Genomic DNA, 9,911 nt, shown 5'->3' with positions numbered 1-9,911 from the left:
CTGAGGGGAGGGGACGCCAAGCAGTGTCCCTGTGAGCTCCCAGCGGGTGGCAGGATGTGGCCTGCTTGGGACCACCCCCCCCCCCCCCCCCCCCCCCCCCCGCCGAGCCAGGAGGAAGGACCGCGAGGCGGCCTGGCAACAGGAAGTTCCCAGGGACTCCAGTCTGTTCCAAGTCGCGGGGAAAGAGGAGGTAAGGAAAGCATAGCGAGAAATAAGCCAGGGAAACCCGCGTGCGTGGGCGTCTGTCTCCAGGTGGCCAAACCTCTCCCGTGGACTCAGCCATCGGCCTCTCGTGCCCGGCCCTAGGTGGCCACCTCGACCCCCTGGCGGTTGTCCCGAGACCTCGCTCTTGGCCGCGTCTCAGCCGCGCCGGCCCCGCCCCACGCGGTCATACCACTTGTCGCCTGGATTGGAGGCCGGTGTCCCGCGGGGGCCTCCCCTTCCCCACCCCACCCCCACCTCCCGCTGCCCTTCACACACACACACACACACACACACACACACACACACACGGGCTCCCCCCCCCCCTCCCCAGCCAACCCATCAGCACGCCGCTGCCCCACTCGGCCTTCCAAAAAAGTCCATTTTGCTCACATCGCTCCCTTGCCCTCCAACCGTCTGTGGCTCCCTGGTGCCTCAGGGAGGCATTTTGGAGATGGGCTCCACGCAAGGCCTCGAGCCAGGATTTCTGGATTTGCATCCTGGCCCAGCCACAGACGAGCTGAGCGGGGTCAGGCAAGCCACCGGGCCTCACTCCGTCCATCTGGAGAATGGAACAACGATGGCGCCTCCGACACCATGTGATCGGTGTCGCTGCTCCTGCCCCATCACGGCGACGTCTGCCTGTTGCCCCCCGCCCCTCCAGAGGCACACCGCCTTCTATGGCTCAGCTTGTCCCCCCAGCCTGGCCCCCCGGCCCGCGGGGTCGCCCTCTTCTGCCTCCCGATTCTCTGTGGGTCAGACAGGCAGGCGGGAGCCAAAGCACTTGGAAACCTTACTGAAATGCAGATTCTGGGGGCGCCTGGGGGGCCTCAGTCGGCTCAGGTCACGATCTCACAGTTCATGAGATCAAGCCCCGTGTTGGGCTCCGCGCTGACAGTGCGGAACCTGCTTGGGATTCTCTCTTTCTCTCTCTCTCAAAATCAATAAATAAACTTAAAAAAAAAAAAAAAAGACATGCAGGGTCTGACTCAGCGGGTCTGGGGGCGGGGTGGCACTGAGATTTCCATCACCTAGCCCGGGGGGCATCCTGACTCAACAGTCCTGGGTCCGATCGCCCGGCACCGAGCTAGCGGGCTGGGAGGCAGAGAGAGGACAGACTCAGCCAACCACTGCCCGTGCTGTCGAGGGCACGGCCCCTCCATCAGTGGGGGAGGAGTCATACGGCCCCTCAATGGTGTGAGTCCTGGCTGCCCCCCCCCCAGAGCAGACCCGGGCTGGTACATAGCCGGCTCGAGGTCACTGGTCAGATTCAAGGGCCATTATGGCAGAAAGGGCGCCTTTGGGGGGTGGGGATGGGGGGGCTCTGTCCATCCCCAACCCCAGCCAGCAGCTCCATCCGTGGGCACAGCTCGGCTGCCCCTACTTCTCCCTCGCGTGGGACCCCGGGCCTCCGGCTGTCTCCCCCGCACCCCACCCCACTCGTTCATCCATTCTACATCCATCCATTAAGCGCCTGCTGTGTGCTGCAGTGACATCCCCACTGCTGCTGTCCCCACAATCGCCCTTCTTGGGACATCCTTCCCTTGCTCACCTGGGATGGGCCGTCTGCCCCTAAGTGTGAAAGGATCTGGCCTGGGTATCTGGGTTGCCCCAGTGCAATCACGAGGTTCTTAGAAGAGGGAGGCCAGAGAGTCAGAAGCAGAGAGAGGGAAAATGAGGCCGCTGGGAGGCTGGCTTTAAAGACGGAGGGCGAGGCGGCAGGCCAAGGAAGGCAGTGGCCCCTGGAAGCTGGAAAAAGTAGGCGCACGGATTTCCCCTGGGGTGCCCAGAAGGAACGAGCTACGCTGCCAGCCTCAGCTGGCCCCCGAGACCCACGTCAGGCGCCCGACCCGCAGCGGCGTAAGAGGATACGTCTGTGATGCTTGAAGCCACCGTGACTGTGGCCGGTTGTCACAGCAGCCACAGGACACTCGTACCCTGCCCTCGACGTCCCCTGGGGTCCTGACCACACCTCCCCTCCCTTCCCCGCCCCAGCCTGCCCAGCGCCGAGGACTGAAGGAGAGCCCACACGGGGCCTCGGCCACCTCTGGGCTCCCGTGCCCTCACCGGCTAGTCCTACTAGCTTTCTTCCCCTGCCTGCCATTGTTAGCCACTTATCACGCCTCTGCATCGCACCTCACATCTAATTGGAATTTCCTCAAAGGCAGGAAACCTGATTTAGGGCTCTTTGTCTCTCCCACAGCACCCGGTGCAGTGTGGGCTTAGCCGGACCACACGCGGCCTCCCCACCCTCTCGGCCCTGGGGTCGGCCTCATGCCCTCTGGACGCAAAGCTCCCACTTGTTCTCAAGCTCAGCACAGCATCAACGAGAAAGTCACCTCTTCCGAGAGGTACTCTCGGATCGCCTCCTGGAGATGCCCCCACGTAGCATGCCCCCCGCTGGAAATCATTTCGTTTATTGCTTAGGTTTTTTTCCAGAACCTTCTTGGGGACAGCACTGTGCCCCCGCTGAGGGGGGGAATCCACAGCGCCCTCACAGAAAGAGGACGACCGATGTCCCTGCTTCTAGCCCAGCCCCACCTGACCAGCTGGGTGACGTTGGGTGAGCCGCGACCCTTCCCTGAGTCTAGGGGCTTCGTCTGTAAAGTGCCAATGACAGCACCTGGCTGTCAGGACGCCGAGGGCCAAATAAGACGCCCAGGCTGGTGGCCCGACACGGTCCCGCCCACAGCAGGTGACCAGTTAACGGCAGCTCTTGTTTTCACCAAGGTGAACCCCGGCCCACTGCCAGGAGGAGGTGGCTTTCCCTGGCAATGGACAGACAGCCCACGGCTGTCCTCTCCTCCTCCCTCCAGCGGGGCCGAGGGTCGGGGGAGACCCAGAGCTTCCGGGCCCCACCACTGGGCGGGGGCGGGGAGGGGGGGCACTCTCCCGGGGAGCCGGCATTGCTCAGAGCAGGACAGGGCCTCGTCCAAGGTCACGTAGCCACATTGCCCACCTGCCCTCCACTCTGGTCCACGGGGCAGACAAGCAGGGCTCAGAGGCATCTGGAAGGTGGATAGAAACACCCCAATCGGTCCCCTGTTCGGCAGTAACGGGAATCGGACGACAGCTGTTGTCAAAGGTCCCCGGGCTCCAGGCATGTGCGTGGGCACAATGGTGGGGGGGGGGGGGGTGCCGGGTGTTGCTGGTGGTGGGACAGAGGCACCAAAGAGGCTTGGGGGCTCAAGAGGTGTTTTCCCCAGTCACCCTGGGGCAGGAATCAGGTTGCTGACCCCCACCTCCGCCCGGAGCCCTGTGCTAAGGCCCCGGCCGGCTTCTCATAGAACCACCGGGGCCCCGTCCGGATCCAGGCCACAGGGAACGCGGACGAGCCTAGGACGTTTGGCGACAGGACACGTTATGTGGCCTTGGCTGGGGTTTGGAGGCTGCAGGGAGGCAGGCCGGGCCCCTGGGGTATCGTAGCCTTGAGCCACAGAGCCTTTCGGGAGGTGGCCTGTCGTGGTTGGGGGCGTGGTGGGCCGGCTGGATGCCTCCCCTCCCCCACCACCCCCCCCCCCGTCCCCCGACGCCCATTTATTGAGCCCCTCCTGGCCGCTCGGCACTGGGTGGACACTATTTGTATAAATATAATTCCGTTTTGGCCAGCGTGTGTCCTTACTCTCAGCCAAAAGCAGTTTGAGGCCAGGAGTGACAAGCCTCACATGTTCTCGGCGCAGGGGGGTTCCAAAGGGCCCTTCTGATGAGGAGGGGGACACGTCCCGAGGTCCCTGAGGTCCCAGATGTCATGTCTGCTGGATGCAAAGAGCAGACGAGCCGACGGCCAGCTGGGGTCAGGAGAGCCTGCCACCGTCAGAGCCACGGCACCCCCTGCAGAGGATGCTGGGGGGCGGCCCCCACCCAGAGCCTGGAGGCCGGTGGGCAGGGCCCTGGAGGTCCCGAGGCCCAATGAGCAGAGAGCACCCACTTCCTGCATAGGCCCTCTCCCCAAGGTCCCCTTTGCTTTGAGCGACGCCCCCCCTTCTGCTGCCTGCTGGGCCTGACCCTGACCCTGGCCGGGCAGCACGGGGCTCTCCGGGGAGCATTTCCACAAAGCCCCGTCCGGCCCCTGGGCTGCTGCAGGAAATCCTGGAGGCCAGCATGACAATGCATTGCTTCCGGCCGCCAAGTGGTCCCCGAGCACAGGAACGAGGTGCCAGTGGACCTAATTCTTCCCAAAGGGACAGGGCCAGGCGGTCCCCAGGGATGCCGGGGGTAGAAAGGTTGCTGTGGGTGAAGGGAGGGCATTTAGGCCTCTGAGGGACAGCCTTCCTAACAGCCCCCTTCCTCATGGTACTCCTCTGCTCACACACCTTCTGTGGCTCCCGACTGCCCAAGGGATCCAGTCTAGACACCGAGGCTCGGTATTCAAGGCTTTCTCAGGCCTCCCCACCGATGGGAGCCTTCTCTCCAGCGAGGCCCCTCTCTGTCTCCAAACATTCCAGCCCCGACCCCTTGAGGCCTTGGGCCCCACCATCCCGCCTGCCTGGGAGACCACCGTCCCTCTCGCTATCTCGCCTCCGATCGTCGGTCAAGCTTGTTCCGTGCTAATCGTGATCGGTTCCGACAGCTCCTCTAACTCAAATGTGGCCTGAAACCCCCCGGGTCGTTCCCACAGGGAAGACGCGCACGGCTGGTCCTGCCTCTGCTGTGGTGACCCGGGGCCTCTGGTGCCCCGCTGACGAATTGGGGAGAGCGGCCTTGTGGGTTGGTACACAGGCTGCCCGGCAGGTCAGACGGGATCGGCAGGTGCTAACCACCACCGTCGTGGTCCGCAGGACAACAGCTCCGAAGAGATCCACACCCGAAACCCCGAAACCTGCGAATTCGTGACCTTACCTGCCAAAGGACCTCGCAGAGGTAATGGAAGGATCTCGAGATGGAGACCACGTCCCGGCTTGGGGGGGGGGGGGGGGCCATGTCGTCACGAGGGTCCTTGTAGGAGGACAGCAGGAGAGCCCGAGTCAGAAGACACGTGTGACAGAAGTAGGGTCAGAGAGCAAGAGACGGGCAGGTGCTTCTCGGCTGGCCCTGAGAATTCGGGAAGAGGTCTCGAGCCCAGGAGTGCAGGTGCCCTGGGGAAAGGGCAGAAGAGTCCCCCCTGGATTCCCCAGAAGGAGCGCAGTCCTGCCCACACCCTCGTGTTAGGGCTGCTGACCCCCAGAACGGCAAGACAATAAATCGGTGTTGTCGCCGGCCACACCTCTTGTGCCGATTTGTCAGGGCGGCCGCACCCACGTGGACGCCTGGTTCAGTCCTCAGGGCCGGCCCGGGAGGGAGGCGTGGCCATTTCTGGTCTCCACCACCTCACGAGGGGGGACTCTGGACCGGTGGTCTCCGTGCGCTGTCCCCCCGGGGCTCGCCTTGTTCCCGAACTTTTTCTGACGAGACCGTTTACATTCATGTCAGGTCACGTCGCCGTATTTCGCGTTGTGTCGTGACCGTTGCGTTTCACCGTACTGAATCTCCTCGCCGCGTGTCTCTTTGCCCACCTGCCAAGTTGTCGGGCGTCCTGAGGTCAGGGGAGGTGTCCTCTCTGGATCCCGGAGCCCGAACCTGGTGTGAGCGCACAGGTGCCTCGCCACGCGGGGATGATTGTGTCGTCCTTAACGCGCTTCCCTGTAAAATCACCTGGGAGTTAAAGAAAACAAAAGGCAAACTAAAAACAAACCAAAAAAAGGCCACAACACCTTTCCCAGGCTGCACCTGAACACATCAAATCGAACCTTCTGGGGTTGGGGACCCGGTAAGAGTATATTTTAAAGCTCGCCAAGGGCCATCAGTGTGCTATACGCCAAGATCTCCTTCCCCCGTCCTGGCTTATTTCATCTTTGTGGCAGCCAGCCCCACGAGGCAGGAACACTCATCATCCACATCGTACGCCTGAGATGGATGAGGCACAGAGAGGCCCATTAACCTGCTCAAGGTCACACAGCTAGTAAGCAGTAGGACCAAAGGCATCAACCCGGGCACGTTGGCGCTTGGGCCCCACGCTTAAGATTTTACCAGTGATATTATTTAGAATAAAAAAGAGCCTGAAAAACCTCAACCTAAAATTCATAGGGGAAATTCCAAAACAATCTCCAGAATGAAGAGCAAACCTGGAGGAGGGTCACTGCCCTGATTTCTTTTTTTTTTTTTTTTTTTTAATTTTTTTTTTCAACGTTTTTTATTTATTTTTGGGACAGAGAGAGACAGAGCATGAAGGGGGGAGGGGCAGAGAGAGAGGGAGACACAGAATCGGAAACAGGCTCCAGGCTCCGAGCCATCAGCCCAGAGCCTGACGCGGGGCTCGAACTCACGGACCGCGAGATCGTGACCTGGCTGAAGTCGGACGCTTAACCGACTGCGCCACCCAGGCGCCCCTGCCCTGATTTCAAAACCTGGCACAAACCTACAGTCACTCAGGCTGGGTGGTGAGGGAAGACACATAGATCAATGGAAGAGAACCGAGAGTCCAGAAATAAAACCCTCACCTCTACAGTCAACCGATTTTCAACAAGGGTTCCAAGATCGCTTAATGGGGAAAAGAATAGTCTTTTCAACAAATAGGGCTGGGATAACTCGACAGCCATATGCACAAGGATGGAGCATGACCCCTACCTCACACCATACACTCAAACTTAAAAAGGAATCCAAGACTTACGTGCCAAAATGGATAAAACTAAAAAACTCTTAGAAGAGGGGCGCCTGGGTGGCTCAGTCGGTCAAGCGTCTGACTTTAGCTCAGGGGTTCATGGGTTCGAGCCCCGCGTTGGGCTCTGTGCTGACAGCTCAGAGCCCGGAGCCTGCTTCGGATTCTGAGTCTCCCCCCCCCCCCCCCGCCCCTCCCGCACTCACACTCTATCTGTCTCTCTTAAAAATAAACATTAAAAAAAAAAAAACTCTTAGAAGAAAACTTAGGGGAAAATCCTCATAACTGTGGGTTACGCAATGGCTCTCTGAAATGACACTGAAAGGACAAATAACGAAAGAGAAAACAGGGAAATCGAGCTTTGTCAGAACTGAAAACTTTCCCGCTCCAAAGGTGACCACCAAGAAAGTGAAAAGACAACTCACAGAGCGGGAGAAAATATGTGCAAATCGCGTATCTGATAAGGGACCTGTATTCAGAACACATGGCCGTCACCAAAAAGGCAGATAGAAACAAGGGTTAGTGAGGACGTAGAGAGAATTGAGCCTTCACACACGGCTGAGAGGCGTGTAACATGGGCGGCCACTCTGGAGAACCTGGCAGAGCCTCAGGAGGCTAAACGTGGACTTATAATATGACCCTGCAACCCGGAGACCTGAAAACATACACCCGCACAAAATCCTATACGCAGACGATTCCAACAGCCTTATTCATAATAGCCCAACGTGGAAACCACCCAACGGCCATCAATGGATGAACGGATCGACCAAAATGGTCTAGCCACGCACTGAAATATTACGCGGCCACAAAAAAGAGGAAAGGACACCACCGACGACCTTTGACAACATCACACGGGGTGAAAGAAGCCAGTCACGAAAGGCCACACACGGTAGGATTCCATCTGTCTGGAGAAATAGCCAGTGTAGGCCAATCCCAAGGGACAGGGGGGAGCTTACAGGTAGCGTAGGGATACCGACTTGGATGAAAATGGGGAAGGACGGTGAGAACAGAATAGAGAATTTCTTTCCAGGTTGACGGAAATGTTCCCGAATTAGCTGGTGGTGAAGGCGTCACAACCTGCGACTATACTGAGAAACACCGAATCGAGTACACGTGACCCGTGTGGCCTGTGACTTAGACCTCAGTGACACTGTTACAAATTGAAAAGCAGATCAACTTTTAGCTGGCCCCATCATTATTAACTTCTTTTTTTTTTTTTTTTAACTTTATTTATTTTGAGAGAGAGAGAGAGAGAGTGTGTGGGTGGGGCAGAGAGAGGTAGAGAGACAATCCCGAGCAGAATCCCCGTGTGGGACTCGAACTCACAGACCGTGAGATCATGACCAGAGACGAAACCAAGAGTCGGATGCTTCACCGACCGAGCCCCCCAGGTATCCCCGTTAACTTCCGTGTGGACGATGCCCCTCACGGCCCACACTGCTCACGCAGCCACGCTCTCAGCCACTATGCCACAACACCTTGAACACGCACAAAGCCTCTGGGCAAGGGGGTGCTCAGAGAACGGGAATTCTCTTCCCCATGCCCTTCCTGCAGGCGGAGTTCATGGTCCTGCAGTCTGCCCCCCCCTTTATTTATTTTTTATTTTTATATAGTTTTTAATGTTTATTTATTTTTGAGAAACAGAGAGTGCGAGCAGGGGAGGGACGGAGAAAGAGGGAGACACAGAATCCGAAACAGGCTCCGTGAGCTGTCAGCCCACAGCCTGACGTGGGGCTCGAACCCACAAAACTATGAGATCACGACCCGAGCCGAAACCGAGAGTCAGACGCTCAACCGACCGAACACCCCCGCCCCAGGCGCCCCTAGTGCAGTGGTTTTTAAACACACACACACATACACACACACACACACACACACACGTATAAATATATATGTGCATTACTACTTAGGGACCATGTGAAAATAGACTCCCACCCAAGACAAACAACTCTGTTCCATCAATAAATACATTGTAAGGACAGAGAGGGAGGGGGAGAGGAGAGACAGAAACAGAGATAGGGACAGAGGGAGAGAGAGAGAGACGGGAGAGAGAAAGAGAGGGACAGAAAGGAACAAAGGAGAAGCCTACGGTCTGTATGTTAAGCGTCTATGTTAGATTAACCCTCCACGGCGTGGACCTTAGTTGGATCCTGACTCAAACAAACGACCGAGCCCCCCAGGTATCCCTGGGGTGGGAGGCAGTGTTAAGAGGGAAAGAAATGAGCACGTCTCCGCTCCCCGAATGCAGCGTCTTCGTCGAACCTTTGTGGGACTTGCCTTCCCCGGGCCGGGCCCGCAGCAGACGGCAGGCCGAGGTTGAGTTCGATGGGCTCCTTAATGCTTCAGTTTTAGCCCTGGGGTGACAGCGACAGGCCTTCTCGATAGCTGTGGGTGTTCTTCCCAGGATCCGTGTGTCTCCTTCCCCGGAGGCCCCTTCTCCAAACGCCGCTTTGTAGGACCGGGAGGCCACATCGCCAACCAGCCTCCCCTGCTGCCCGAAAGCACCTCGCAGGGAGAGATTTGGTTGTTGAAAATATTTTAAATATTTTTTAAAGCCAGGCTATTCGTGCAACGGCTTTCATAGTCAAATAGATTATACATTTTCACCTTTCGATTAAAAAAAAAAAAAAAAAGGGGCGCCTGGGTGGCTCAGTCGCTTAAACCTCCGACTTTGGCTCCGGGGAGGATCTCGAGGCTCGCGGGTTCGAGCCCCGCGTCGGGCTCTGCGCTGACAGCTGAGCCTGCTTGGGATTCTCTCTCTCCTCTCTCTCTGCCCCTCCCTCCTTGCACTTTCTCTCTCTCAAAAATAAATACACATTAAAAAGAAAATCCGATGAAGATACAGAAGACGCAGATGTCTCTGAACTGGAATCTGATTGTGACGCTGAGGTTTCAATCCCCCAGTGGTTCCTGGGTCCCCGGTGTCCCTTCGTCACCTCTGCCCTGGGGACGCTGACCTTCCGTGGCCCTCGAAGGTGTCTGCTCCCTCTTGTCTCCAGCCCTTGCGTGGGTTGTTCCCACTGCCTGGGACACCGTATTCCCGCTGTGCCAACCCCCTTTCTCCTGGCTCTTACTC

General features: G+C 58.2%; 1 long non-coding RNA gene across 1 annotated transcript in view; it reads right to left on the bottom strand.

The window, feature by feature from the left end:
- Positions 1 to 5,116: 5,116 nt before the first annotated feature.
- The window catches only part of LOC122209196, a 40,646-nt gene continuing 35,851 nt past the window's right edge, over positions 5,117 to 9,911 (bottom strand). The window contains exons 2-3 of the long non-coding RNA XR_006197489.1: positions 5,694 to 5,832; positions 5,117 to 5,276 (exon numbers count right to left, since the gene is read on the bottom strand). This is a non-coding gene — a long non-coding RNA (uncharacterized LOC122209196). The remainder of the gene's footprint in view (positions 5,277 to 5,693; positions 5,833 to 9,911) is intronic.

This window comes from Panthera leo, chromosome E2 (assembly GCF_018350215.1).
Source record: "Panthera leo isolate Ple1 chromosome E2, P.leo_Ple1_pat1.1, whole genome shotgun sequence".
Taxonomy (NCBI): Eukaryota; Metazoa; Chordata; class Mammalia; order Carnivora; family Felidae; genus Panthera; species Panthera leo.
The sequence above is the reverse complement of the archived record's forward strand: the minus strand, read 5'-3'. Positions and strand labels throughout refer to the sequence as shown.